Below are 24,700 nucleotides of genomic sequence, written 5' to 3' on the forward strand. Positions count from 1 at the left end.
AGTGGGTCAAAGCACTTGTGCCAAATTATTAATATTTTAGGTGTCTCTATTGTTAAGCCAGATGTTATCAAACTATGCTCAGCTGGGTTTATTTAGATTGTCAGTGTAGAAGTGGTAGAACAGTAGAGAGTCTGGGTAAGTATTTGTACTTGGCTGTACATTGGACATTTTTTTTTTAATGCTGAAAATCAAAGTCATTCTGATTACCAACAGATTATCAATCAGATTAAACAAGGGTTCTATTTACAGCCTGCGATTATCATCATTCTTGAGGCTCTTGTAGCAGAAAGAATGGTTTAATAATGATAATGTACTTTTTCTCTAAATTGTATGAATCTTAACAATTTGGCTAGGATTCATATTGGATCACAGGTTTAGACAATGAATGATGGCTGGCACTGAAGAACAACAAGCTATAAAACTATGATTTATGGATATGCTTGAATTTGTACACCAAAACCCCTAATTGGTTAACAGCATACAGAATAGAATAGAATTTTTTTTATTGGCCAAGTGTGATTGGACACACAAGGAATTTGTCTTGGTGTATATGCTCTCAGTGTACATAAAAGAAAAGATACGTTCATCAAGAATCATAAGGTACAACACTTAATGATAGTCATAGGGTACAAATAAGCAATCAGGAAACAATATCAATATAAATCGTAAGGATACAAGCAACAAAGTTACAGTCATACAGTCATAAGTGGAAGGAGATGGATGATGGAAATGATGAGAAGATTAATAGTAGTGCAGATTTAGTAAATAGTTTCATAGTGTTGAGGAAATTATTTGTTTAGCAATGATGGCGTTTGGGAAGAAACTGTTCTTGTGTCTAGTTGTTCTGGTGCGCAGTGCTCTGTAGCGTCGTTTTGAGGGTAGGAGTTGAAACAGTTTATGTCCAGGATGTGAGGGGTCTGTAAATATTTTCACAGCCCTCTTTTTGACTCATGCAGTATACAGGTCCTCAATGGAAAGCAGGTTGGTAGCACACCCAGTTTGCAAATATCTGGGGGGGGGAGTAGAAAATCAGTGTGGTTGATAATATAGATTTTAAAAAGCAACAGGTATCTAAACATTGGAGCTAAGTTCAGTGCAGTGGTTGCTTTCTTTCATTTTTGATAGTGTGCAATTTCAGGGAACCATGTTTATATGTGTGTATATAGGAATTACATATTTATGTTTTTAAAACAGAATGTTGAAAATTGATTGTAAAAGACATTCATGTGTAAGAATTAGTGCTGTATGCAAGCATTTATCTATGCATTTTGTTTTATTTTTGTTACCTGACATGCCAAAATTAATCATTCATCATTAAATGTTCTTGGCTGACACATAACTCCCTTTCCCCATACTCTCTTCTCCTTTCCATGTTGCCAGATAAATAAACAACTATGCAGTTCCCAAAATCCAAATTAAAAATGAATCATATAAAAACATAACTAAACATGACCATAACCTGTCACCAGAGCCACAGAATAAAATCTCAAAGAACCCATTGCAGATTAAACATATCAAAAACATTAGGAACAATTAAAAAACAGAAAGACTAAGGAGAGGACTGTGGGGGCTTTACAAATAGCTTTAGGGTTGGAGGAGGAAGATATGGATGGAGAATAGATGCTATGACAACACTCTGAAGTCACTTGAGAAGGTCAGAATACAGCGTAAAAGAAAATAATATAAAATTGACTTGTTTGATCAGGGAGAAAACAAAATTGCAAAATACAGTACTGGAAAACCTGTAGGGACTTTTTACAGAAACTAGGAAGAACTGTTAATAATTTTTGGATTTGGTGATTGAAAATGGTTGGGATATGGGAAGAAGTGAAGCATAATTTTAAAAGGGCAAGAAAAAGATTGTTTATATCTGCTGTGAAAAAGGGTTGGAAGTCACTTCTTTAAATATTGTTCTTGCCCCACCACCGCTTCTCTTCTTAAGTTTTTTTACTTTCTATCTTTTATTTATATTATATTCTCTTTTATTTATTTTTCTTTCTTTTCATTCATCTGTTATTATTGTTAAAATTCTTAATAAAATTCAGCAATAAAAATTACTGAAATAAAAATGGATAAACTTAACTACTCAAGAGAACCAAAAATTTAGGCATCTTCAAAACTTTCATTTGAAAGCTTCAGCTGAAACTAATAAGCCTCTCTAGGGAGAGCAAAACTGAAAATAGTATATTTATCCATACAAGTAAGGCAAACCAGTTGAAGTTTCTGGACTGCTCAAAAGCAGTATAATTTTTAATGCACTGCATTATTCGTGGCAAGAGGTTTCCATATTATCTGTAAATATTCCTATGCTGATGATTTTATAAACTTTACCCTGAATCCAAAGATGTTACAAGTTACCAATTTTGAAAATTAATTGTTTGTTTACATTATCTGTATAGCTGCCTGTCAGACTGGCCACAACCTAAATCTCTAAATAGAAAGGATTCTTGGCTTCATTTGTTGAGAAAGGTGTAGTTTTATTAGAGATCAAGTGTACTGCCGTATTGCATAGCCAGAACTGAGAATTTTGTGCCAAAATCCCTAAGTTCTACTTCCCCCCAAACTGTTCCTTGCTCCGGACCCCACTGAAACCAATCAAGCCCATGCAAATTGTTTTCATAATGTCAGTCCAAGCATAATTTGGTATGCAGCTCCCTCCTTCTTCCAGCTGGATGACCTTGGGGCAGCATCTTGATGAGGTACAGTTTCTACATTCGATTCCCCAAGTATCCCCCCTCCTCATACCCCCTCCCCACAGTTCATGGCAGCCTGTCACTGCATAACACTGAAGTACAGGAAGCATAAGGTGACAGCCGACAGTTGCCCATCTCACTTATAGTCACTCTGGCCAGCATACATAATAAAAATACACAAAAAACAAATTCATAAAAACCATAAAATGACAACTTAAAATAAAAAAGATATAAAAATAAAAAAGATAAAATTGGCAACAAGTATATAGGGTGTGTGTCAATTAACCATCATATAACCAACTAACAAGCTCCACTCTATTGTGGGCTCCCAAAGCTTGTTGATAAATGCAGTTAATATAGAGTATAACATAAAAATAATGAGCTTGTTCTCCCCTTTGTATCCAAACTGTGAAATTAAACATTCTTAGACTTAGGTGACTGATTGGGATAATTTGACTAGATATTCATGGTCTCCGTGAAAAAAAATCCAGGAATCCTAACCAAAGTGAGCTTTGCTGCAAGAAAAGAGTAATGGGATACAGAAGCTGAATGAAGAGGATAATATTTTATGGAGAGAAATGGGCTCAGCTTTGAACTGAGAATGGGCAACTAAGCCTAGAAAATGCTAACTTGCATTTGTGAACAGCAAGAAAAGAAATTTGGATGGCTATTCTAATATAAATCAATAAAAGTTTGAAAGGGAGATAATGGATTTGTGGAGATGCTTGTGTTGTATCTATACCTGTATTTCTGTGTGAGGGTACAGTAAGGTGGTCAGACCAGCAGACCAGTGGTGAAATCCAGCTGGATCTATCCAGCTTGCACGAACTGGTAGCACCGGTGGTGGGAGGCTCTGCCCACCTGCTGGGACGTCATTACATCACATTTTTGACCCTCTGTACATGCATAGAAGGCTCTGCGCATGTGCAGCAGAGGCGCGCGCACTCACACTCCTGAACTGGTAGCGAAGGTAAGTGCATTTCACCACTACAGCAGACCTTGAACAGGAAGTACACACAATGTACACTTTTCTGCCTTCATGCCTAATGCCTACACTGCTACAGGAAGGAGGCGAATTATTGGTCTTTGCTAATTTGCTAATTTGAAGAAGGCAATTAGTGGATTCCTCCTATCAAATGTGACTTCCTGCTGGGAAAACATCTACCAATATAAACTGGAGTTGATGAGGACTGAGTCTTCCCTGATGGTGAAGCTTGTAATCTAGTAGAAGCTGCCTGGTAAAGGAAAACAGGACCTATGGAGAAAACGGCTGGAAGGGGCAGCAGGAAAACCCTCCAGGTATCCGGCTCTGCTGGAGTTAGTAGTATGATAAATGGCAAAGATCTGCTTCACCACACAGACCTCCCAGTGTTGTCAGCTGCTTTAGGATCTATTTTTGAATGAATCCTAGCTCTATATTCAGACTCAAACGTGAGTTTAATAGGATTTTCTTTTTTTTATAAGAGCACTGAACCTATGACTAATGAAGAAGAGGTTGATCAGGACAGCGGGTGAGCACCTTACAACTGCCACCTTACTTATCATATCTACAGCTATCCAGGGCTTCTCATTCTCTCTCTCCAAAGGAAAATCTTTGTGTCCCATATATCAAGCTCTCTACTTCCTAATCTTACTAGCCATTGCTCCTCTTCCTTCTTGCTTACTTGAGGCTTGTGAAAATTCTGCCCTGAATTTGCAGTTTCTAGCTTTCCCGGCTTGCAGAAGTGGTCAATTTGGATGGGGAGGTGAGGTGTGAAATTGCCTTTTTAAATTAGCTATTGTTTGTTTCAAAATGTCAGGTGGGTAGGAACAGGATGCACAGAAAGGAGACAGCTGAGACAAGAATGCAAGAGGAAATCAATGAGGTGGAGAACCCATGTTGTTGCCTGGGTGGATTGTCCCAAGGAAAGCAGTGATCTTAAGGCAAACTCTTTTGTTAAATTTGGGAAGATGCATGCTGGACTGAAAGGCAAGAGGAAAGCTTTCTTCATTCAACCTCTTTCATATCAATATATCTTCTCTTCTCTTGCACACATTTAGGTACCATGCAAAGTCAAAAATTAGTTGACCACATGGCTAAATTCACTAATGGCATAATAATTTAGATGGCTGTTTCTTGGCTTTGCCTGTACAATCTCACCTTCAGCTCTTGTGAAAATAACTAGTGTAGGAATTTAGCACCCACCCCCCTCCTAGAAGAATGAAATATTCTAGGAAATATTTTAAAAAGCAGAATATTATACCTTCCTGGATGAGAAAAGGAGAAACATGCTCTTGGAAAGCGGCCCCCACCTTTGTTAATAGCCCCAGAAAGACAAAAGACATCTTATCTACAACACAGAAGACCTTCAGCTCCAGGGTGATGGGATTAAGACATGGCCCTCAGGACATGATAGGATTAGCCTCTACCCATTTCACCACATGGCACCTGGGAAGATTACATCAGCCAGCAAGACTCAGGCAAGCTTGAGGGACAACCTACATTGTTAGCTAAGACCCCCACCCCCTGGGAGTCTGGCAACCAATCAGGATACTCTTCCTGTGCCCCAGAAAGTTCAAAGCTCAGAAAAAGCATAAAACCAGGGAGCACATAGGATCTCAGCCCCTTTTCTGTTCAGGATCTCAAGCCATGTGATCCTGGCCACCATTAAACCATCTTTCCAAGCAGCCTCCATGTTTCCAGTGTCTTTGTCCCCACTTGGAACTGAACCCAGATGGATATTTCTTCCAACACTAGTAAGTTTCCAGGTTCTACTGAAATGAATAGCACCTGTTGGAGATGATCAGGCTGAGCCCAAGGGAGGGGTCAAACGTGTCATCAGTCTTGAGTATATTTGTGCTCACAAGAGATCTACTGTAAATCCAGCCCTCCTTGAATTTCTTCTATCCTTATCTACTGCCAATTTCCTTTGGCTGTTAATTGTTGTTGTTGTTATTGTTGTTAGTTGCGAAGTCGTGTCTGACCCATCGCGACCCCATGGACAACATTCCTCCAGGCCTTCCTGTCCTCTACCATCCTCTGGAGTCCATTTAAACTCACGCCTACTGCTTCAGTGACTTCATCCAGCCACCTCGTTCTCTGTCGTCCCCTTCTTCTTTTGCCCTCAATCTAATTGGCTGTTAGTAGTTCAGATTAATGTCATGTGCCAGGGAAATTAGGAGATCCAGGCAGTTAAATGGGTATAGATTTATTGCAAGCTTAAGCTTTGTATAAGAATCTGAACTACTAATGACCAAAGGAAATTGGCAGTAGATAAGGGGAGAAGGAATTCAAGAGGAGGTGGACTTAGATCTCTTGTGGGCACAAGAGATGTATGAGTGATGATGTATTTGACCCATCCCTCGGGCTCAGCCTAATCATCTCCTACAGCACCATTGTGATACTGGAGACTGTACAAAGGGAGTGGCTCATGCCAGCCTAAACTGGCTAATAGGAACTGGCACTTCTCCATCCCTGACTATATCAGAGGTGGGTTTCAGCAGGTTCTGACCAGTTCTGGAGAACCGATAGCGGAAATTTTGAGTAGTTCAGAGAACTGGTAGTAAAAATTCTGACTGGCCCGGCCCCCATCTATTCTCTGCCTCCCAACTCCCAGCTGATTGGGAGGAAATGGGGATTTTGCAGTATCCTTCCCCTGCCATGCCCACCAAGCCACGCCCACCAAGCCATGCTACGCCCACCAAGCCACACCCACAGAACCGGTAGTAAAAAAATTTGAAATCCATCACTGGACTATATCATCAGCCACTTCATTGGTGAAGTATGGAAAAATTGTGTTGAAAGAAGAAAGACATGACTTTAAACTGGAACAGCTGAGAAAGGCTTGATACTACTGAAGCTGAAGATGTGGCAGGAGGAGAAGGTATCATGAACAGAGCCATCCATGTGGAAGGAAGGGGGTGCAAATGATGAAATGAGTATTGCAGCAACCCTATGCAAGTGATGACCCTTTTGTACATATATACATCATGTCATTATATGCACTTATGAAAACGGGGGAGCTTGCATTGTAACAGCACAATACTTGTTTCAGCATTCTGATAACATGATTAGATTTCTGCGGATGTTTCTAGTCATAAACCCATGGTGACAAAAAGAATTTTCAAGAATATCTTCATGTGCTCTTTAGAAGCATAGGAGGATGAGCCAAGAGAGAGAATATTGGTGGTCTGAATGAAAATAATTAGGTTTCCACAAAGCTTGCTTTATCTTGATAGACATCATTTATTGGTCATTACATGGGGGAGGGGGCATTCTTTGTGAGTGAAAATTGTTAATTGTGTTATCTTTTGAAATTATTTTCAGCCAGTCCTATAATTTTATTTTCCAGAGTGGGCTGCTCTGAATTTGTCCAATGGTGTCTGTCAGCTAGCATCAATAAAATCTGCCCTCTGCTTTTGCCTAAACATCTTTTGTCTTTTTTAGAAAGAGGCTGTTCCTGAAAAACAACTTGGAATTTTTTTTCAGCTGTAGGAATAGGACAACACAACTCTCACAGTTTTTCCAAGGAGAAAAGGACCACAGGGTTCCATAAAGCAGTATACAAATGCCTGATGAATCAGAAGGCTGAATCAATTAGCAAAGTGCCAAAAGTCTGAGTATTTGTATTTATAAATTTGAGTATTTACCGTTCCTGTCCTAATGTTCCCTTTGATTGTATCCAATTCGTATGGCTATTTCATGCTTACACATATATATATATACTGTTGTGTTTGACAAATAAATAAATAAATAAAAATAAATTTGCATTATACGATTAGTGTGAGGCTTTTTAACCTCTAATTCTGTTAGACTCTCCTCACTAATTTTCCAAATTCTCATTAAACTTTTTTCAACTCTCTTAACTTCACTGTTCTGACCTAGGCTTCCTGATATAGTAAAAAGCACACAATTAGAACCAAAAACCCCTTTTTTATTTTAACGGCTGTGAATTCCTTTCATTCACAGCACGTGCTGAATCACCAAGAGTTTATAAATAGTCCAACAGAAGTCTGCCACATTCCTTCGGATAAGGCTGGTAAACACACACCTTTATCTTCTTGAACCCGCTGCCAAAGACCTAATTGGCAATTATCTTGGCAAGGCCACACAGAAACACAGAGTCAAAAACGGACCTTCAAAGTACAAACCGATACCATCCACAGTGTTGCTTCCTGCAAACGCCCATGTGCCTTTGCTCCTCTTTTAAGTCTTATGGGAGGGGCAATCATCTCCAAGCCTTACTCCCGAGTCGTCCCTTTTGTTTTAACTGTTCTTGCCTTCTGGCAGCTCTGCGCATGCGTGCACTGGGAACAGGCTCCCCCTGTTCCTCTGCCTCGCTGAGGTCCGACCAGTGGTGGGATTCAAATTTTTTAACAACTAGTTCTGTGGGCATGGCTTATTGGGGGGGTGTTGACGGCTTGGTGGTCATGTGACTGGGTGGGTGTGGCTAGGTGGTTACGTGACTGGGTGGCTGTGGCTATGTGCATAGGGACTACTCAGAGGGCTGAAAAAAGTCATTCCTGACCAGTCCTCGCACTTTTGACTGGTCTTCGCACTTATGACCGTCCTCAAATTTATGCCGGTTGCAGCTTTGTGAACAACCATGTCATTCATTTCACAATTGCTTCTCTTCACCACCGTTACAAGATAGGGCGCAAAACATAAAATATGAAGACAGTCGTAAGTGCAAGGACCAGCCAAAAGTGTGAAAGTCAAAAATAACTTTTTCAGCCCTCTGGGTGGTCCCTATGCACATAGGGACTACCCAGAGGGCCAAAAAAAAGTGATTTCTGACAGTCCTCGTACTTTTGACCAATCCTCACACTTATGACCAGTCATCATTTATGCCCGTTGCAGCATTCTTAACAACTGTGTCACTCATTTCACAACTGCAGTGCTTCATGTGACCAGGTAGGCATGGTCATGTGACATAGCTTTTTCGCCCTGACAGTTTGCTGCAACGGTCGTAAGTGTGAAAAACAGTCATGTCACTTTTTTCAGTGCCATTGTAACTGTTGTAAGTCAAGGATTACCTGTACAAAAATACAAAAGGTTTCTTTGCTTGCAAAAAGCTGCCCTAAATACCAATCATTAGATTAGAAATATCTGCAAACTGGAGTTACAAATCAGGCAGGGTGGCAGAACACCTTGAGGAATTAAAATAGTTAAAATGCAATGAGAACTATCAGCAGCAAACTCTTGCTCATAAAGTGAAACCCTTAGCAGAGAGGTCATTTAAGCTCTCCAGAATGAAGCAAAGGAGCAAACAGAGTATCTGTAGCTTTTTAAACCAATTACCAGAACAAATAGACACAGGAACTAGTCAGATTTCCGAAGCTGCTTCTTTTCAGGAACAGAGATTAACCTTTTTCCTTCCAAACAAAGCTGAATAGAGAAAATTATCTCATCACTAAACACAGGATTAAACATCACCAAGCACAGAATTAAACTTCACCAAAAACCAGTTTTAGACCAAAAGTTCGAAAGGGTATATAAACTCACGTTTGAATGTCAATCTTTCTAGCTAGCCAATACGCCTTGCTGAATGTCACTCATTTTGGTTCCTTGTCATTAAAAGCTTCTGCTTTGTTATTCAATTATTTCTTCAAAGTGCTGATCATTGTATCCTGGCGGGAAGAACTCCAACAAGGAGTTGGAGTTTACAACAGCAGTGTAAAAACAACCCTTCCCCTTTTAAAAAGTCAAAGAAAAAAAAATCCGAGAAGCTCTGGAACCTGAAGAGGCAGTAAGTCTAGGCGTACTGCCAAGAATGTAAGAAGGGTTAATGGAGAGGCAGTTTCTGTAAGCAGGGCAATAAAGATTAGGCTAGGAAATAACACCAGAAAGTTGTAATTCCTTACAGGATTAACCCTGTAAAGTGGAAAAAAATAAAAGGAGGTTTCTTCTAACAATCAGTTCTCTGAACTGCTTAACTAAACAACTGGTTCTACCGAACCGGTGAGAACCGGTAGAATCCCACCACTGGGTCCGACTCTAGAGGCTCCGGAGGCATCACGTACCTCCCAGATGGCCTTTTCTCTGCTTCCGACGCAGAGCCCTCGTCCGAGCCTTCTCCAGACTCCAGGACTGACTCATGTTCCTCCCCACCTCCTCATTGTCTGACTTTGCTGCCAGCTCCGCAGGCTGCCAGCGGACCACAATATTCACAACACTTCCCAATGCTACCTTGACACCTACATTTGCTTTTTTATTCACCTGTTTAAAGACCAGTTAGACTATACTAGAGAGTGTTTCAATAGCTGTTAGGTAAATACTTGCTTCAGCCAAGAACAGAAAAGGGAGTGCGAAAGAAGCTAAAGATTGCCCCAACTTGATTCTCTTTGGTATCAAATTTCAAGATGCTTTTATTATAACTGGCAACAACAGAGTATCAGTAGTTTTAAAAGTACCAATTTCTTGAGTTGACCTACCTCAAAAAACCTAACAAGCTGGCATTTCCCATTTTCAATAGGGAAAAAACCCCATAACAAGTAGAAGGAGCTTTGACATGGTAGTCCTTCTATAGATGAACCAAAGAAAGAAACCACAGACCTGTTTTTCAATGGACATAAAATAATACTTGTACAATTAGCTAGCTTTGGAGCTCAATATTCCTCTGCTTTTTTAAACATTAATCAAATTTCTCTTTTTAGCCATACAGAGAATCTGTATGTTCAGTATCGCAGCTTTCTGAGATACTGAACATACTTTGTTTACTGCTGTAAACAAACTTTCTGCTGCATCCAAAATCTTGGGTAGTCTATTACCATGATCCTCAGAATAGATGCCACACCCCAGGTCAGAGTCAATCAGCTTCCCATTCTCATTGCACTGCCTTGCATTCTCTCCTTCGCACATCTGCTCCTACCAAAAGTAATTCACTTTCTTGAGACATGCTTCTTCCTTTCAACTTTTTCATGCACTTGGTACCACACTCTTTTATCCTTTCCCTCAAAGGAAATCCTCCAGTCCCTTTGCAAGGCTCCTTTGTACTTTGTCCTCCTCTACACAATCATAGTCTTGGATATTTCACAGGGAGCCACACTAAATGTAAGAAGCGTTTGGAGTGAAGCAAATACAGAGCAAAGACATTTTACTTGGAATAGGCTGTAATTGTTGTTTTCTTCAGACACAGTGCTTGGGTCAATATGTACCCTGCAACTTTCAGGAACCTCTTTTACTATATATCTGTGGAGATTCTCAGTCATCCAAGTCATGGCTGTCCCAAAGGTGCTTTTTCAAAAAGCAACAGCTTTTTCACTACAGGTTTGCCGCTGCTTCGGAGGACCTTTATTGGAGCTGACAGAAAAGCCTATTGTTGTGGCTCCAGCCCCCCTCCCCGGGCCTGGCCACCTGCCAGAGAGTGACTCAGAGAGTGAGGGGAAAGGGCCATCAGGGCTTCCTTCTGCAGGGCCAGCCTCTCTGGCTCAGCTCCAGGAGCCAGAGGCAGGCCAGGTGGAAGAAATAACGAGGCCTCTGTCTCCTGTATCTCCCCCCACCCAGGAAATGCTCCCAGACCCAGCTGAGGACAATCAGTCCTGGTTGGATCCTAGGTTTCGTAGACAGGAGAGGCGGGAACAACAGCAGGGGTGGGGCAGGCCTAGGAAGTGCTGAGTCACGGATCCACACCCCACAGGGTATAAAAGCAGCAGGGGCTGCTATACTACTCCATGGCGAACAAATCAACTGCTTAGAGAGAACTTGAGCTGAAGTACTGTTTGTTCCTGGTTTCCTGGTTGACTCACTGGCATCAAGAAAAGATAACAGAGAAACTTGGCAGACGCTCGCTAGTTTGCTGCCAGAGCTGATAGCTGCCGTGGACTGAATTGCTGGCTAATTAAGTCATCGCTCGTGCTTCCCGGACTGAGGTGGGGGGGACAGAACACCTATCTAACCACCCAACATGGGAAAGGAACTGGACTTCCTTTGTTCTTGCTTAAAGACATTTCACTTTTCATCCAAGAGAAGCTAAACATCTTCAAGGAAAAACAAAGAAAATTTAGTTGTGAAAAAGAACTTTTGGGACTCTTTTACTATATTTGTAAATACAAGTTATATGACAAAAGAATCAGAAGCATCCAATGCTCTCTCACATTCAAATAAAGAAATCTAAATACTGCAGCTTCACCAAAATATTTAGCAGCATCTTGGAAAGGATAAAAGGGACTTATAACAAAACCTCCAGAACCATTTCACTTGGACAATGCTCCCAGTTGACTCTTATTGCTCTAGGTGCAGATGAGCTACTACAGGTAGTTCTTGACTACAATGGAACCCAGAATTTTGGTCGTGAGTCATTGTGGTCATAAGTCTAGACACCATGTGACCGAATTTGATTTTACAACTGTTTTTTTACAAGGGTCATGAAGCAAATCATATGGTTGTTAAGCGAATCCCATGGTTATTATGTGAAATAACCCAAAAATGCCAAAAGCCATAAAAAGCAGTTGCAAATTTTGGTTACATCATTGCCATGTGCTATGTGTAGTCATAATTGCAAGCTGGTTGCCAAACACCTGAAATTCAATCATGTGACCATGGGGTGTGGCAGTCATAACTTTGAGGACTAGTTGTAAGTAGGTTTCTAAAAGTTCATCATAACTTTGAACAGTCATTAATCAACTGGCTGTAATTTGAGGACTAACTATACTATAGTAAATTCATGAAAAGAAGCTATGATTTGCAACAAATGTTTGTAGCTTTTAAAAATACCACTTAGAGGTGGGACAAGATAATCCAGTTTACTCCACAGAGCTGTTGAGTAATGTCTATCTATTTATTTATTTTTTACTCCATTCTTACCGGAATCATTCCCTGAGGACATCCACAACCAGAATGTGGTTATATCCATCTCCCGGTGACAGAATTTAAATTAACTTCCCTAACTATAACAATATATTGATTTAAAAATGTGCAGACTACAAGGAAACAAAGCACATGCTCATAATGAAAAATAAACAGTTAAATTTAGTACCAGGATTTAAAACAACCACCACCACCAAGGGTCAGTGATATCAAACAAAGTGTTGCTGACTATTTTCACATATAAGGTACAAGTCTGCATAAAATGTTAAACAGAGAAATTTGAAAATATCTAGTTTTAAGTATTTGTAATTCTAGCAGCCACTATTTTTTTATACTAAATGAATACTGTAATCCTGTTCAGGATTTTTTTTATGATACATGAAGCAAAAGATGCTGTTTCTGAACTGTAATTTGGGTGAGGGTTTTAGTCTTCACATTAGCATCAATATTCTCTTTTCAGAGCAGTGTGAAACTTTATGTCTTTTAACTTCCTGTGTTATAGTAATTTATAAAATGTTGAGAATTGGCTTAGAGACATGGTGGCTTAGTGGGTAAGATGCTGAGCTTGTTGATCAAAAGGTCGGCAGCTCAATGGTTTGAATACCTAGTGCCATGTAACGGGATGAGCTCCCGTTACTCGTCCCAGCTTCTGCCAACCTAGCAGCACATAAAAAATGCAAGTAGACAAATAGGAACCACCTTTGGTGGGAAGGTAACAGCGTTCCGTGCGCCTTTGGCGTTGAGTCATGCCGGCTACATGACCACAGAGACCTCTTCGGACAGCGCTGGCTCTTCGGCTTTGAAACGGTGATGAGCACCATCCCCTAGAGTTGGGAACAATTAGCACACATGTGCAAGTGGAACCTTCACCTTACCTTTAGAGAATTGTACAAGAGATTCATTTCAAAGGATATTTGTCAGAACAACAAAATAATTTAAGAAATAAGGACATTTGGTATAGTTTAATACATAATGAACTCAGATCCTGAAGTAAATTACCCAACAAATTATATTGAAAAGGGTTCAGTGAACATTTTAAAATGTGGTTTCAAAGTTATATTTGATTGACAGTAATGTAGGGCTGTCAAAAAGGAAAGAAAATGGGAGGGGAGACTTATTTTTAAAGCAAGGTATATACATGGTGTTTCATTTCAGGGTAAGCAACTTTATACAGAAAAAGAATAAAAAATGCTAGATCAAAGAAATTAAAGATCCCGGATTAAAAAATATAAAAGGAAACAGCTAACTGGTTTTATTGTTAACTAACTAACCCTGCAAACCATTGTTGCTTCTACCCTATTACCATTTTATACATCTGATAAAATTCAATACAACCATAACTTCAACTCATTTACTTTCTTCATATATTTGCTAGATGGGGAACTCATCAAATTTGCAGATTACACCAATCTGTAATCTGGCAGGAATAGCCAACACTCCAGAAGATAGGTTCAAGATATAGAAGGATCTTGACAGACTTGAACATTGGGCGCTATCTAACAAAATGAAATTCAACAGTGAAAAAAGTAAGGTTCTACATTTAAGCAAAAAAAACAAAATGCACAGGTACCGCATATGTGGTACCTTGCTCAATAGTAGTAACTGTGAGAGGGATCTTGGAGTCCTAGTGGACAACCATTTAGATATGAGCCAGCAGTGTGCAGCAGCTGCCAAAAAAGCCAACACAGTTCTGGGCTGCATAAACAGATGGATAGAATCAAGATCATGTGAAGTGTTAATACCACTTTATAATGCCTTGGTAAGGCCACACTTGGAATATTGCATTCAGTTTTGGTCACCATGATGTAAAAAAGATATTGAGACTCTAAAAAGAGTGCAGAGAAGAGCCACAAAGATGATTAGAGGCTGGAGACTAAAACATATGAAGAACGGTTGCAGGAACTGGGTATGTCTAATTTAATGAAAAGAAGGACTAGGGGTGACATGATAGCAGTGTTCCAATATCTCAGGGGCTGCCACAAAGAAGAGGGAGTCAAGCTATTCTCCAAAGCACCTGAGGGTAGAACAAGAAGCAATGGGTGGAAACTAATCAAGGAGAGAAACAACTTAGAACTAAGGAGAAATTTCCTGACAGAACAATCAATAAGTGGAACAACTTGCCTGCAGAAGTTGTGAATGGACCAACACTGGAAATTTTTAAGAAAATGTTGGATAGCCATTTTTCTGAAATGGTGTAGGATTTCCTGCCTGGGCAGGACTAGAAGACCTCCAAGGTCCCTTCCAACTCTGTTATTATGTTATGTAAACTGTGGTTCAACAGACTAATGCAGTCTGTTATTAACACAGCTGCCTGCATTTACTGCAGGTTCTAGTCCCACCAGGCCCAAGGTTGACTCAGCCTTCCATCCTTTATAAGGTAGGTAAAATGAGGACCCAGATTGTTAGGGGCAATAAGTTGACTTTGTATATAAATATACAAATAGGATGAAGACTATTGCTAACATAGTGTAAGCTGCCCTGAGTCTTCGGAGAAGGGCGGGGTATAAATGCGAATTTAAAAAAACCGTTTCTAAAAAACAATATTTTTATTTTCTTCAACATCATTCATTTTTATGCTTCTTTTAACATTAACTTCTTTAATCTTAATGCTGTAGCCCTCTTTGATTACATTCTTTGTGACCATCTTTTTTCTATATATAGGTTTAACAAATATTTTTATGTTCTCATTTTTGCAACAATAAATTTTGTATATGATTATCCATAGCCTTTTTTATTTCATCATTGCACCAAGGATACTAGTCATATTTTCCATTTATATTTCTATAACAATCAATTGTACTCCTTTTCCAGCAGTTTTCACATCTTCTTATATCTGTTTCTGTTGGGAGAGGGAACTATCCTATAATATATTTTTGTGCCTTCACTTCCTATAGTCATTCTATTTTCATCCTTGTCTATTTTTCCCAAGATCTGAAAATTTGTTTCATGTCATATACCCTTCTCTCTTAGCCCTAATCCATATATGCTTCAATGGGCTTTTTTCAATATTTCATCATAAACAGCCATATCAATTATACTTGTTTCAATTCTTATGTATACATCTATAATCATACTTAAGTAGATACTTTTTTAAAGTGAATTCCTTTATTTAATCCATGCTCTTTACCATTTACTCTGACTTCCATTGCCTATCATAGCTTTGGTCAATCACAAACCTTTTCAGTGATAGAGAAGCATATAGATCCATGATGGCGAACCTATGGCACACATGCCACAGGTGGCACATGGAGCCATATCTGTGGGCACATGAGCATTGCCCTAGCTCAGCTCCAGTGCACATGCGCATACCAGCCGATTTTCGGGCCTTCTGGGCCTACAAAAATCGGGAAATGGGTCATTTCCAGCCTCCGTAGGGCCTCCAAGGGGCCTCTGGGTGCGTGGGGAGGCTGTTTTCGCCCTTCCCAGGCTCCAAGAAATCCTCTGGAGCCTGGGAAGGGTGAAAAATGGGCCTTCTGGGCCCACGGGTAACCTTTTTTGCCGTTGCGTGCCAAAAACGGGGGGAGCATGCGTGCATGCGCAGGGTGAGTGGGGCGCAGGGGGGCATTGAACTATGAATGTGGGCATGCACACGTGTGACCCCCTGCACTCCTTCACTTTTGGCATGCAAAGGCAAAAAGGTCAGCTATCACTGGTATAGGTTAACAGCCTTAGTGGTTAGAATTGGTCTGGTCAGTTTTGGTAAGAAAATTTGTTTAAAATTTCATATAAGAAAACTAAAGTACCACTTTGTCTTCGAAGAGTATTAGTTTTGTTCTTTTCAGATGGAATTATACATTTTTTTAAAAATGGAATCTGGAACAAGAGAAGGATCATGCACCAACCTTCTTGTGTTTGAGATAATTGTTATATTCTCCTATCTATTAATAGGCTACATGTCAACAGTCTTGATTTATTTGGTGACTTATTTTCTTAGAACTAATAATCATATTGATATGTGCATATAATATACTGTAAGCTAAACTGCAGCTTTATCGTCATGCATTTAATATGATTGCCTTATTTACATATTGAAATGCTATTTGGGATATGTAATAATATATTTGATTTTGGAGAAGGAATTTTCTAGCTGGTATAAATACATTCAATTCCTTAATTAATTGCTAAATTATCTTGCTGATCAAATTGGAAAAAAGTATTCAGCCAATCAAATTTTTAACCTTTGTGTCTTATTTTCTTGTAGTTAGTCAATGAAATCTGATAGCCTTCATGTCAGATTATCTTATCAGTTCTGTAAATCTTTCCATAATACAATGTGGTATTGGTAAAGCAAGCAAGGGGAAAAAATATTTAAGAAAGCAGATCAATGAAACGCAATGTGCAAATGATGTCGCTAGATATAGAAATATATTCTACAGTAACTCAGGAGATGGGAAAGAGAAGTGCACATTTGCTGATCCAACATGTAAAAAGGGCTATCAATTTAGAAGGTATATTCCCAGTTTCTGTTATGAAAGGTAGTGAGGTGGTAGAACCCCAGAAGGAAGGGGCTACCTTCCAGAGGAATAAGAGGTAATTCAGCCCAGTTGTCACGTGTGAGAGAAAGATGGCGAAGACAACTCCTCCCTAATACCGTAGTTCACAGAATATATTGTGGATGCAGATAGTTCTCTGTCTTGTAAATTTTTGTCTATAGGTATGAAACAATAAAGAACTCAGCTTGAAAGAATTGCCATGTATCGTTCTTGGTTTGGAGCCTGACAGCTGCATTCTACACAGCCAACATGAAAGGCAGAATCAACTCCAGTTCATGTCTTTTAACTGGTAGAGCATTTTCTATTTTTTAGTACTTTGATCCCATGCTATCCTTTTACTTAGTTGAGCGTGACATGATTTGGTCAGAAAGAAAATTGATCTGAGAATTTGATGTATCTTTTTATCTAAAGAAAGTAATAATTCATTCCTTTTCTATTCTCTTTTTCTTTTTCTTTTATCTTACTTTTTTCCTGGCTTTCCCTTTTTATCTTCTATTGTTTTTGTAATTCAATGAAGTTATATAAAAAAGAAATCAAATTGAACTGCATTGTCAGATTATAAATATTTCAATTTAATTTACCCTTCTACAAACAGAAAATTTTCTACTTAAGAGAATGCAAACTGCATAAGAAAAATAACATATAGATGAAAGGCAGCTTTGTGCTCAGGGTGATTCTTTGGCCTGAAGTGTCAAGAAAATGACAGGCCTACAGTATCCTGTCACTATTTTTGTTGTGACTGCAGTGTCATAGTCCAGGTAACATGTCACAGAGTTTAAGATGAATGACTGAGAAGAGTTTGAAACTCATGTTCTTAACGAGAGGAACTGTCATTTGGTTCAGGTTATGTACAATAGTGTGCATACACAAGGTATTATTTGAAATGCAAATATCCAATTCACAATATTTTATTAGAATTGTCTTCTTATAGTTAAAGTGAATATATTGTTAAGTGGCACTTAAATTCTGCTTTAAAAAAAACCAAATCCCCCAATAACTCTCAAGGAATCCAAATCTAGTGCACTTTATTAAAATTGTCTTCTTACAGCTAAAGTGAATATGTTGTTAAGTGGCACTTAAATTCTGCTTTAAAAAAACCAAATCTCCTAATAACTCTCAAGGAATCTAAATCTAGTGCACTTTATTAGAATTGTCTTCTTACAGTTAGTGAATATGTTGTTAAGTGGCACTTAAATTCTGCTTTAAAAAAACCAAATCTCCTAATAACTCTCAAGGAATCTAAATCTAGTGCACTTTATTAGAATTGTCTTCTTACAGTTAGTGAATATGTTGCACTTAAATTCTGCTTTAAAAAAACCAAATCCCCCAATAACTCTCAAGGAATCCAAATCTAGTTCATATTTAGAAAACAGCATGGGTCTGGTAACTTGTTCACTCTCCGTCATTGCTCTAGTCCTCAGTTTTTGGCTTTCTTTTCATTGCTAGTATTTGTTTTGTTAGGGATATTTCCATAGGTATCAATAGAAACTTCCCTCCTTGGGCAGGGAACAGCTTAGTCTAGTATGGAGGGCAATTTAGACTTCCAAAGACAAAAGTAATTTCCACACCTTCCAATTTAACAGAATAACAGAATTGAAAGAGACCTTGGAGGTCTTCCAATCCAACCCCCTGTTCAAGCAAGAAACCTATATCATTTTAGACAAATGATTGTCCACTCTCTTCTTAAAAACCTCCTGTTGTAGGTGCTGTAGAGCATCTACAACTTTTGGAGGCAAGTCGTGACACTGATTAATTGTTAAGTCAGGAAACAATTTCTTAGGTTCTCCTAGGTTGGTTCCTTGATTAGTTTTCATCTATTGCTTCTTGTCCTACTTTCAGGTGCTTTGGAGAGTAGTGTTGTGGGCCGTCAGCAGCCTACGGTGCTGGCAACGGAGTCAGACAGCGATGAGGCTGAGGTGAGACCAGGGCCATCGGGAAGTGAGTGCAGACTCCAGAGCCTCCAGAGACTGATAATAGTGAGAAAGAGGAACTGGAGGAGCCTGTTCCTAATGCACGCATGAGGAGAACTGCCAAAAGGCAAGAGCAGCTCAAGCAGAGAAGACAACTCGGGAGTAGGGCCAAGAGATGATTGGCTACTCCCATAAGGCTTAATAACAGACCAGCACTGGTGTTTCAGCTTGTAGCTGCATTCTCTGCTCTGTGTTTTGGTAACTTCTGGACATTTATCAGGAAGGGCCTTTGGCAGTTTGCCTAATTGGACTCAGGTTTGTGATAACTGAAGAATTTGTGTTTGAGAGGCCTTTGTTTTACTTTTGAGTTGAAGGCTGCTGGGAATGAGGTAATTCCCAGCTGTTCGAATAAAGTTTATTTTATCACAGACTGAGTTTGTTGCTACCTACTTGGGTCTGGGTCACAACAAGTATATTGACTTCCTCTTCTTTGTGACAACTCCTTAGATTAAGGCTGTCAAACTCGCGGACCAAGGACCAGATGTGTCACACGCTGGCCATGCCCATGCCCAGTTTAGCAAAGGGGAAAAAAGTTGTGATATGTCACATGATGCCACAGTGACAACTTGAGTTTGACACCCCTGCCTTAGGTATTGGAACAGTACTATCACGTCACCCCCAGTCCTTCTTTTCATTAAACTAGACAAAATTAATTCCTGCAACCTTTTTCATATGTTTTAGCTTCCAGTTGTTGCTCTTCTCTGCACTCTTTCTAGAGTTCCAACATCTTTTTTATATCATGGTGATATTCCAAATGTGGTCTTATAATATCTTCTTGTGTTATCCAACCATAATGGTGCCAGCATAACAATATTGAGGACCAATTTTATATTACTTCAGTGATTACTGGTCAAAGTAATTAAGATGCTATAAGTCACTTGTATGGAAGTGTTTTTTTAAAAAACTTCTTTTCCTTCCATGAAGAATTCCAATCTGGATCCCCCAAAAGCAGTGCTAGTAGAAAAGAGAAACTAACAGGTCGCACATTGTAAATCACTGCTTGTTTTAACAGATTATACTGCTATTGGCTGTTGGCTAGGTTGCATACTGCTGATCAATTTCTAGCTATGTACCAGTGATACTACGCAGTAGCAACATACATGCTATACAGTACGGATGTCCATAGGTACTAACATTCTTCCCACCAACTCAGGTGGTCTATTGTTTCATGAAAAAGGGAGTGGGGAAATGTGGGAAGAGATGCCCATATTCTGGTGAGCAAGCAGAACAACTCGATAGACCTGATAACTCTTGGCCTAAGATAGTATACTGGCTGAGATTGTTGCTATCCTCAACCATTTAATTGTTTTACTATAGCAACCTGATTAATTTATATGAATCTTGCTGTGAGCTGTCCAGAGTTACTATATGTAAGATGGGCAGCCACACATAATTTAAATAAAATAAATAAATAATTTTTTCTATGGCTGGGGAAATTGGATTATTCCACAAAAAGATAAAACTTTAAGGGATTGCATTAAACAATATTTAGAATAGGAATCTTTTTTTTTTAATTTCCAAGCTAGTTTTATCATTGTGGGCTTTATTTCTGTACAGGTTGTAGACCTTTTTAGGCATGTATTCCCATGAACACAGTTTGCCTGCATAGTCATAGTGTCTTGCACAAATGCGCTATTTTAAATAGCTGTACAGCTAGGTGATCTGGAGCCAGGTTTATGAGCTCATCTTGGTATACAGTGTGATCTCAGTGGGTCTTTCGGAACTGTATCTTAATGCCTCATGTCAGCCACTTCATAGAGTTAGGCTTAAGTAGGATTCATTCATCATGCAGAACCGGAATATACCAGTCCAGACTCAGTAACTGGGCAGGTTCACTGTGGGAACAATGGTCTTGAATGATGGTCTTTTGAGGCTGGTTGCTGAAAGTCCCCAACGGGAAAGTGGCTTAGGAATAGAGCCACTGGCAATGTAAAGATGTAAGGACAATTCTATTACTGCACAAGCTTTGTTCCATGAAATGTTATTCTGTATTACTAATTGGTCTCCCAGGCTCACCGATTTCTCTTCATTAGCCTAAGACAGGTACACCTCTGTCACACTGCAGTAGGTAGGTTGCGCCACTGAGGTGGGGAAGCTGATGTAATCCAGCTGTTTTGAAATCTAACTCCCACAGTCCCTTGCTAACGATAATAATTAGTACTGTTGGGAGCCTGTTGAAGGACATTACTTTGGCACAGAGCAACCCTAATCCACTGCCCTGATCAGCAGCATGGGCATTTTTAAAACCCCTGCTTCACTGCCATTCCAGAGCACTTTTAATTCTGCATGTTTGGCAGTTAAGGAATGTATGATAGATTAACAGAGTTGGAAGGGACCTTGTAGTCATCTAGTCCAACCCCCTGCTCAAGCAGGAGACCCTATACTATTATTGAGTCTGTCATCTGCATCTCTATAACTATCTGGTTTGGTTCTGTGACCCAACAAAACAAACACAGACTTCAAAGGATAATTAGAATTGCAGAAAAAAACAATTAATACCAACCTGCCTTCCATTGAGGACCTGTATATTGCACAAGTCAAAAAGAGGGCAGTGAAAATATTTACAGACCTATCACATCCTGGACATAAACTATTTCAACTCCTACCCTCAAAAGTACTGCACACCAGAACAACTAGACACAAGAACAGTTTTTCTCTGAACACCATCACTCTGCTAAACAAATAATTCCCTCAACACTGTCAAACTATTTATTAAGTCTGCACTACTATTAATCTTCTCATCGTTCCCACCACTCATCACCTTCCACTTATGACTGTGACTGTAACTTTGTTGCTTGTATCCTTACGATTTATATTGATATTGTTTCCTGATTGCGTATTTGTACCCTATGACTATCATTAAGTATTGTACCTTATGATTCTTGATGAACGTATCTTTTCTTATGTACACTGAGAGCATATGCACTAAGACAAATTACTTGTGTGTCCAATCACACTTGGCCAATAAAAAAATCTATTCTATTCTATTCTATTCTATTCTGAGAAGTGGCCTTCCAGTCTCTTCTTGAGAGCCTCCAGTGATGAAGCACCCACAACTTCTGAAGGCAAACTATTCCATTGGTTGATTTATTTATTTTTTTTATTTTGTCACACAGTATATGTAAGAGTAAGCATGAAATAACTATACAGTATATAAGCATATGTATGAGTATGTAATAACTATATTAATTGGATATAATGAAAGGAAACAATAGGACAGGAATTTCTATTTCTTATTTCTAGGTTAAATCTCTCCTTGATCAGTTTCCATCCATTGTTTTGTCTGGCCTTTGAGGTACTTTGGAAATAGGTTGTCCCCCTTTTCTCTGTGGCAGCCCTTCAAATATTGGAACACTGCTATCATGTCACCCCTGGTCCTTCTCTTCACTAAACTAGCCATGCCCAGTTCTTGTAACTGGTCTTCATATGTTTTAGCCTCCATACTTGTTCCGCTTCATCAAGTCCGGCCCCGCCGTTGTACGGAAAGACCGATATACTGCGTCCACTTGAATTATCCGTTCCCTCCCTTCCCTCAGTCCCGTTTCACGGCTTCCCATCTTCTTCGTTCTCCTCCTCCTCCGCTTTCCCGCTGTTTTCTCCAAGCAGCCAAGGGAGAATGGGCTTGCCCGGCCGTCGCAGTCTCCCACGCCTGCGATGCCAGATCTCGCCTCCCGCCCGGCCGAGAGACTCGGCTTTCCTTGGCAAAGCGCTTCACCACTGCAGCGCAGGGGACGCGCGCGGCGCCGGGGGATCCGCGCAGCTACTATCCCGCCCCTCCTCAGCCTCGGTCACGCCGCGAGGCTCCTCCTCAAGGAGGAGAAGACGGAGGAAGAGGGGGGAAAAAGTCCAATCTGCAGCTACCTCGAGCAAGCCGCAGCGCTATTACGCAGGGCGCCGAGTGGTTGGAGAAGAGACAGAAACAGCAGCCGGGGCTGCGCTTCCAGCCGGTAAGCGGGGTTCCCACTCGCAACGCCGCCACTGCCGCGAGGAACTTTGGAGAGAGTTTTCTCTTCCCCTCACCCATCCGATTGGGAAACGGGGCTCTCTTCGCACTTTTCCCGCAGGTCCTTTGAGGAGGGAGAGGTGCTGCGCGAACGGCGGCAGTCACGCTCGGGCGGTTTTCTTAGGCGCAGAAGTTTGGGGGAGTTCCGCGGGACTTTGCCGAGAGTGAAGCGGCGTGGGGTTTGCGGTCGTGCTGCAGTCTCGTCCGAGGCGCCTCCGTTTCCTTTGCGGGCGCAGCCCTTTGGGGTGTGTGTGTGTGTGGGGGGTTCTGTTTCTAGAGGGAAATCACAGCTTGTTGGCGGGGTCGTCGAAGTCTTTGCCTTCTCTTTTGCATATCAAACCCCCCCCAACTTGGGGAAGGGGGCAAAGAGAACTTTTTAGGGAGGGAAAGCGGATGGCAATGCGGGAGCAGGGGGCAGAAAGGCGAGGTGAAAAGCTGCGGACGAGAGTGGCGGCGGCGGCGGCGAAGGAAGCGCAAAACGTGCCGGGTGGCTGCAGACAATCCGCCTGGGTTTGCTGTGTGCTGGACCGGGGAAAGCCTCGAGGCTTTGCAAAGGGCTTGAACGCACGCGCGCGCGCGCACACACACACACTCTCTCTCACACACACGCATCCTTACCGCTCGGGCTTCTCTCTTTCGGTAGGATGAATCTGCAAGATTCTTTCTCCCCCTCACCCTCTCTCTCGGAAGCTTGCAAAGTTGTTGGCTTGCGCTTCATCTTGCAATCGGAACTGTGGACGTGGTGCATTTCTTCCTTTAAGTCGCCCAATACTTTTGACGCACAACTGACTTAGTCGTGCGCGGCTGCCTCCTGCGCCCTTTTTCCCCAGCCCTCCCTCCTTTCCTCCCTCCTTCCCATTACTTGGCGTGCGGAGGGAGCTGCAGCGGCAGTAACAAGGGAGAGAGATTCTCGAGAAGGCGGCGTGGATTTGTGGGGTGGGGGGCGGCGGAGGAAGAAGAAGGGGGTTATCCGAGGCAGAGACAGGTTATTCTCGGGGGGGGGGCTTTGGGGAGCAGACGGCTGGCGTCTCGGGACTCGCAGGCACGTGCGACTCCGCGTAGCCGCTACAGGGAATCCTGCTCCTTCCCCCGCGCGCCCGGGGAGCGTGAAATTAATCCCTGCAAACTGACGAGGATTGGGGATGGGTGGGCTCACACGGGGTTGCCACTTTGACGTGTAAGCGAAAAGCGGGCGGGGATGGGAGGATCGACGAGCAGGACGGGAGTTCCCACGCAGCTATATACAGCTGAGGTACTTGGCTTTAAGTTTCGGTGATCGGGAGGACCCGGTGTAGTTCTTTTCCGCATAGAATTTTGTGGTGATGCTACATCGGAATTTCAAACGCAAGAATAACCGCGTTGGATTTCCTCCCCCCACCCCTTCTAGGGAGATTCCACATTTTTTGTGCCTCCCTCCCCTCCAAGAAATGAATGGTGTTTCTAGAAAGGACAGAATATTAAGAGGAATCTCCATCAAGCGTGCGATGCCTACCTTTTCTCGCCTGAATAGCACTGCAGTGCAGGGAGCTGACATGATCCAGTGTGTCCTTGTTTAGAGAAAGGCTGCCACAACATCACAACCCATATCTGGGGTGTTGTTCACTGGAAAGGAATCGGGATGCTTTCCTTTTTTTTAAATAAACTAATATTTTAACCTGAGTTAAAAAATAATATTACTAGAAAAAATATGTTTCCTTCCCTAGAATCATTGGGAAAAGATGAATATGTGGTGATGTATCCTAACATCTGCCTAC

General features: G+C 41.0%; 1 protein-coding gene and 1 long non-coding RNA gene across 3 annotated transcripts in view; one reads left to right on the plus strand and one right to left on the minus strand.

Moving 5' to 3' along the window:
- Positions 1 to 573: 573 nt before the first annotated feature.
- LOC131192270 (uncharacterized) lies at positions 574 to 23,743 on the minus strand. The gene is made up of 3 exons (XR_009153684.1): positions 23,565 to 23,743; positions 13,180 to 13,304; positions 574 to 1,009 (listed from the first exon to the last, which is right to left on the minus strand). It is a non-coding gene; the product is annotated as an uncharacterized LOC131192270 (long non-coding RNA).
- The window catches only part of SV2C (synaptic vesicle glycoprotein 2C), a 91,852-nt gene continuing 89,755 nt past the window's right edge, over positions 22,604 to 24,700 (plus strand). The window contains exon 1 of one of the 2 annotated variants that reach the window (XM_058171272.1): positions 22,604 to 22,890. The gene's annotated coding sequence lies outside the window, so the exon portion shown is untranslated. The remainder of the gene's footprint in view (positions 22,891 to 24,700) is intronic. The other variant, XM_058171273.1, reaches the window with a different exon arrangement.

This window comes from Ahaetulla prasina, chromosome 2, assembly GCF_028640845.1.
Source record: "Ahaetulla prasina isolate Xishuangbanna chromosome 2, ASM2864084v1, whole genome shotgun sequence".
In the NCBI taxonomy this organism is placed as follows: Eukaryota; Metazoa; Chordata; class Lepidosauria; order Squamata; family Colubridae; genus Ahaetulla; species Ahaetulla prasina.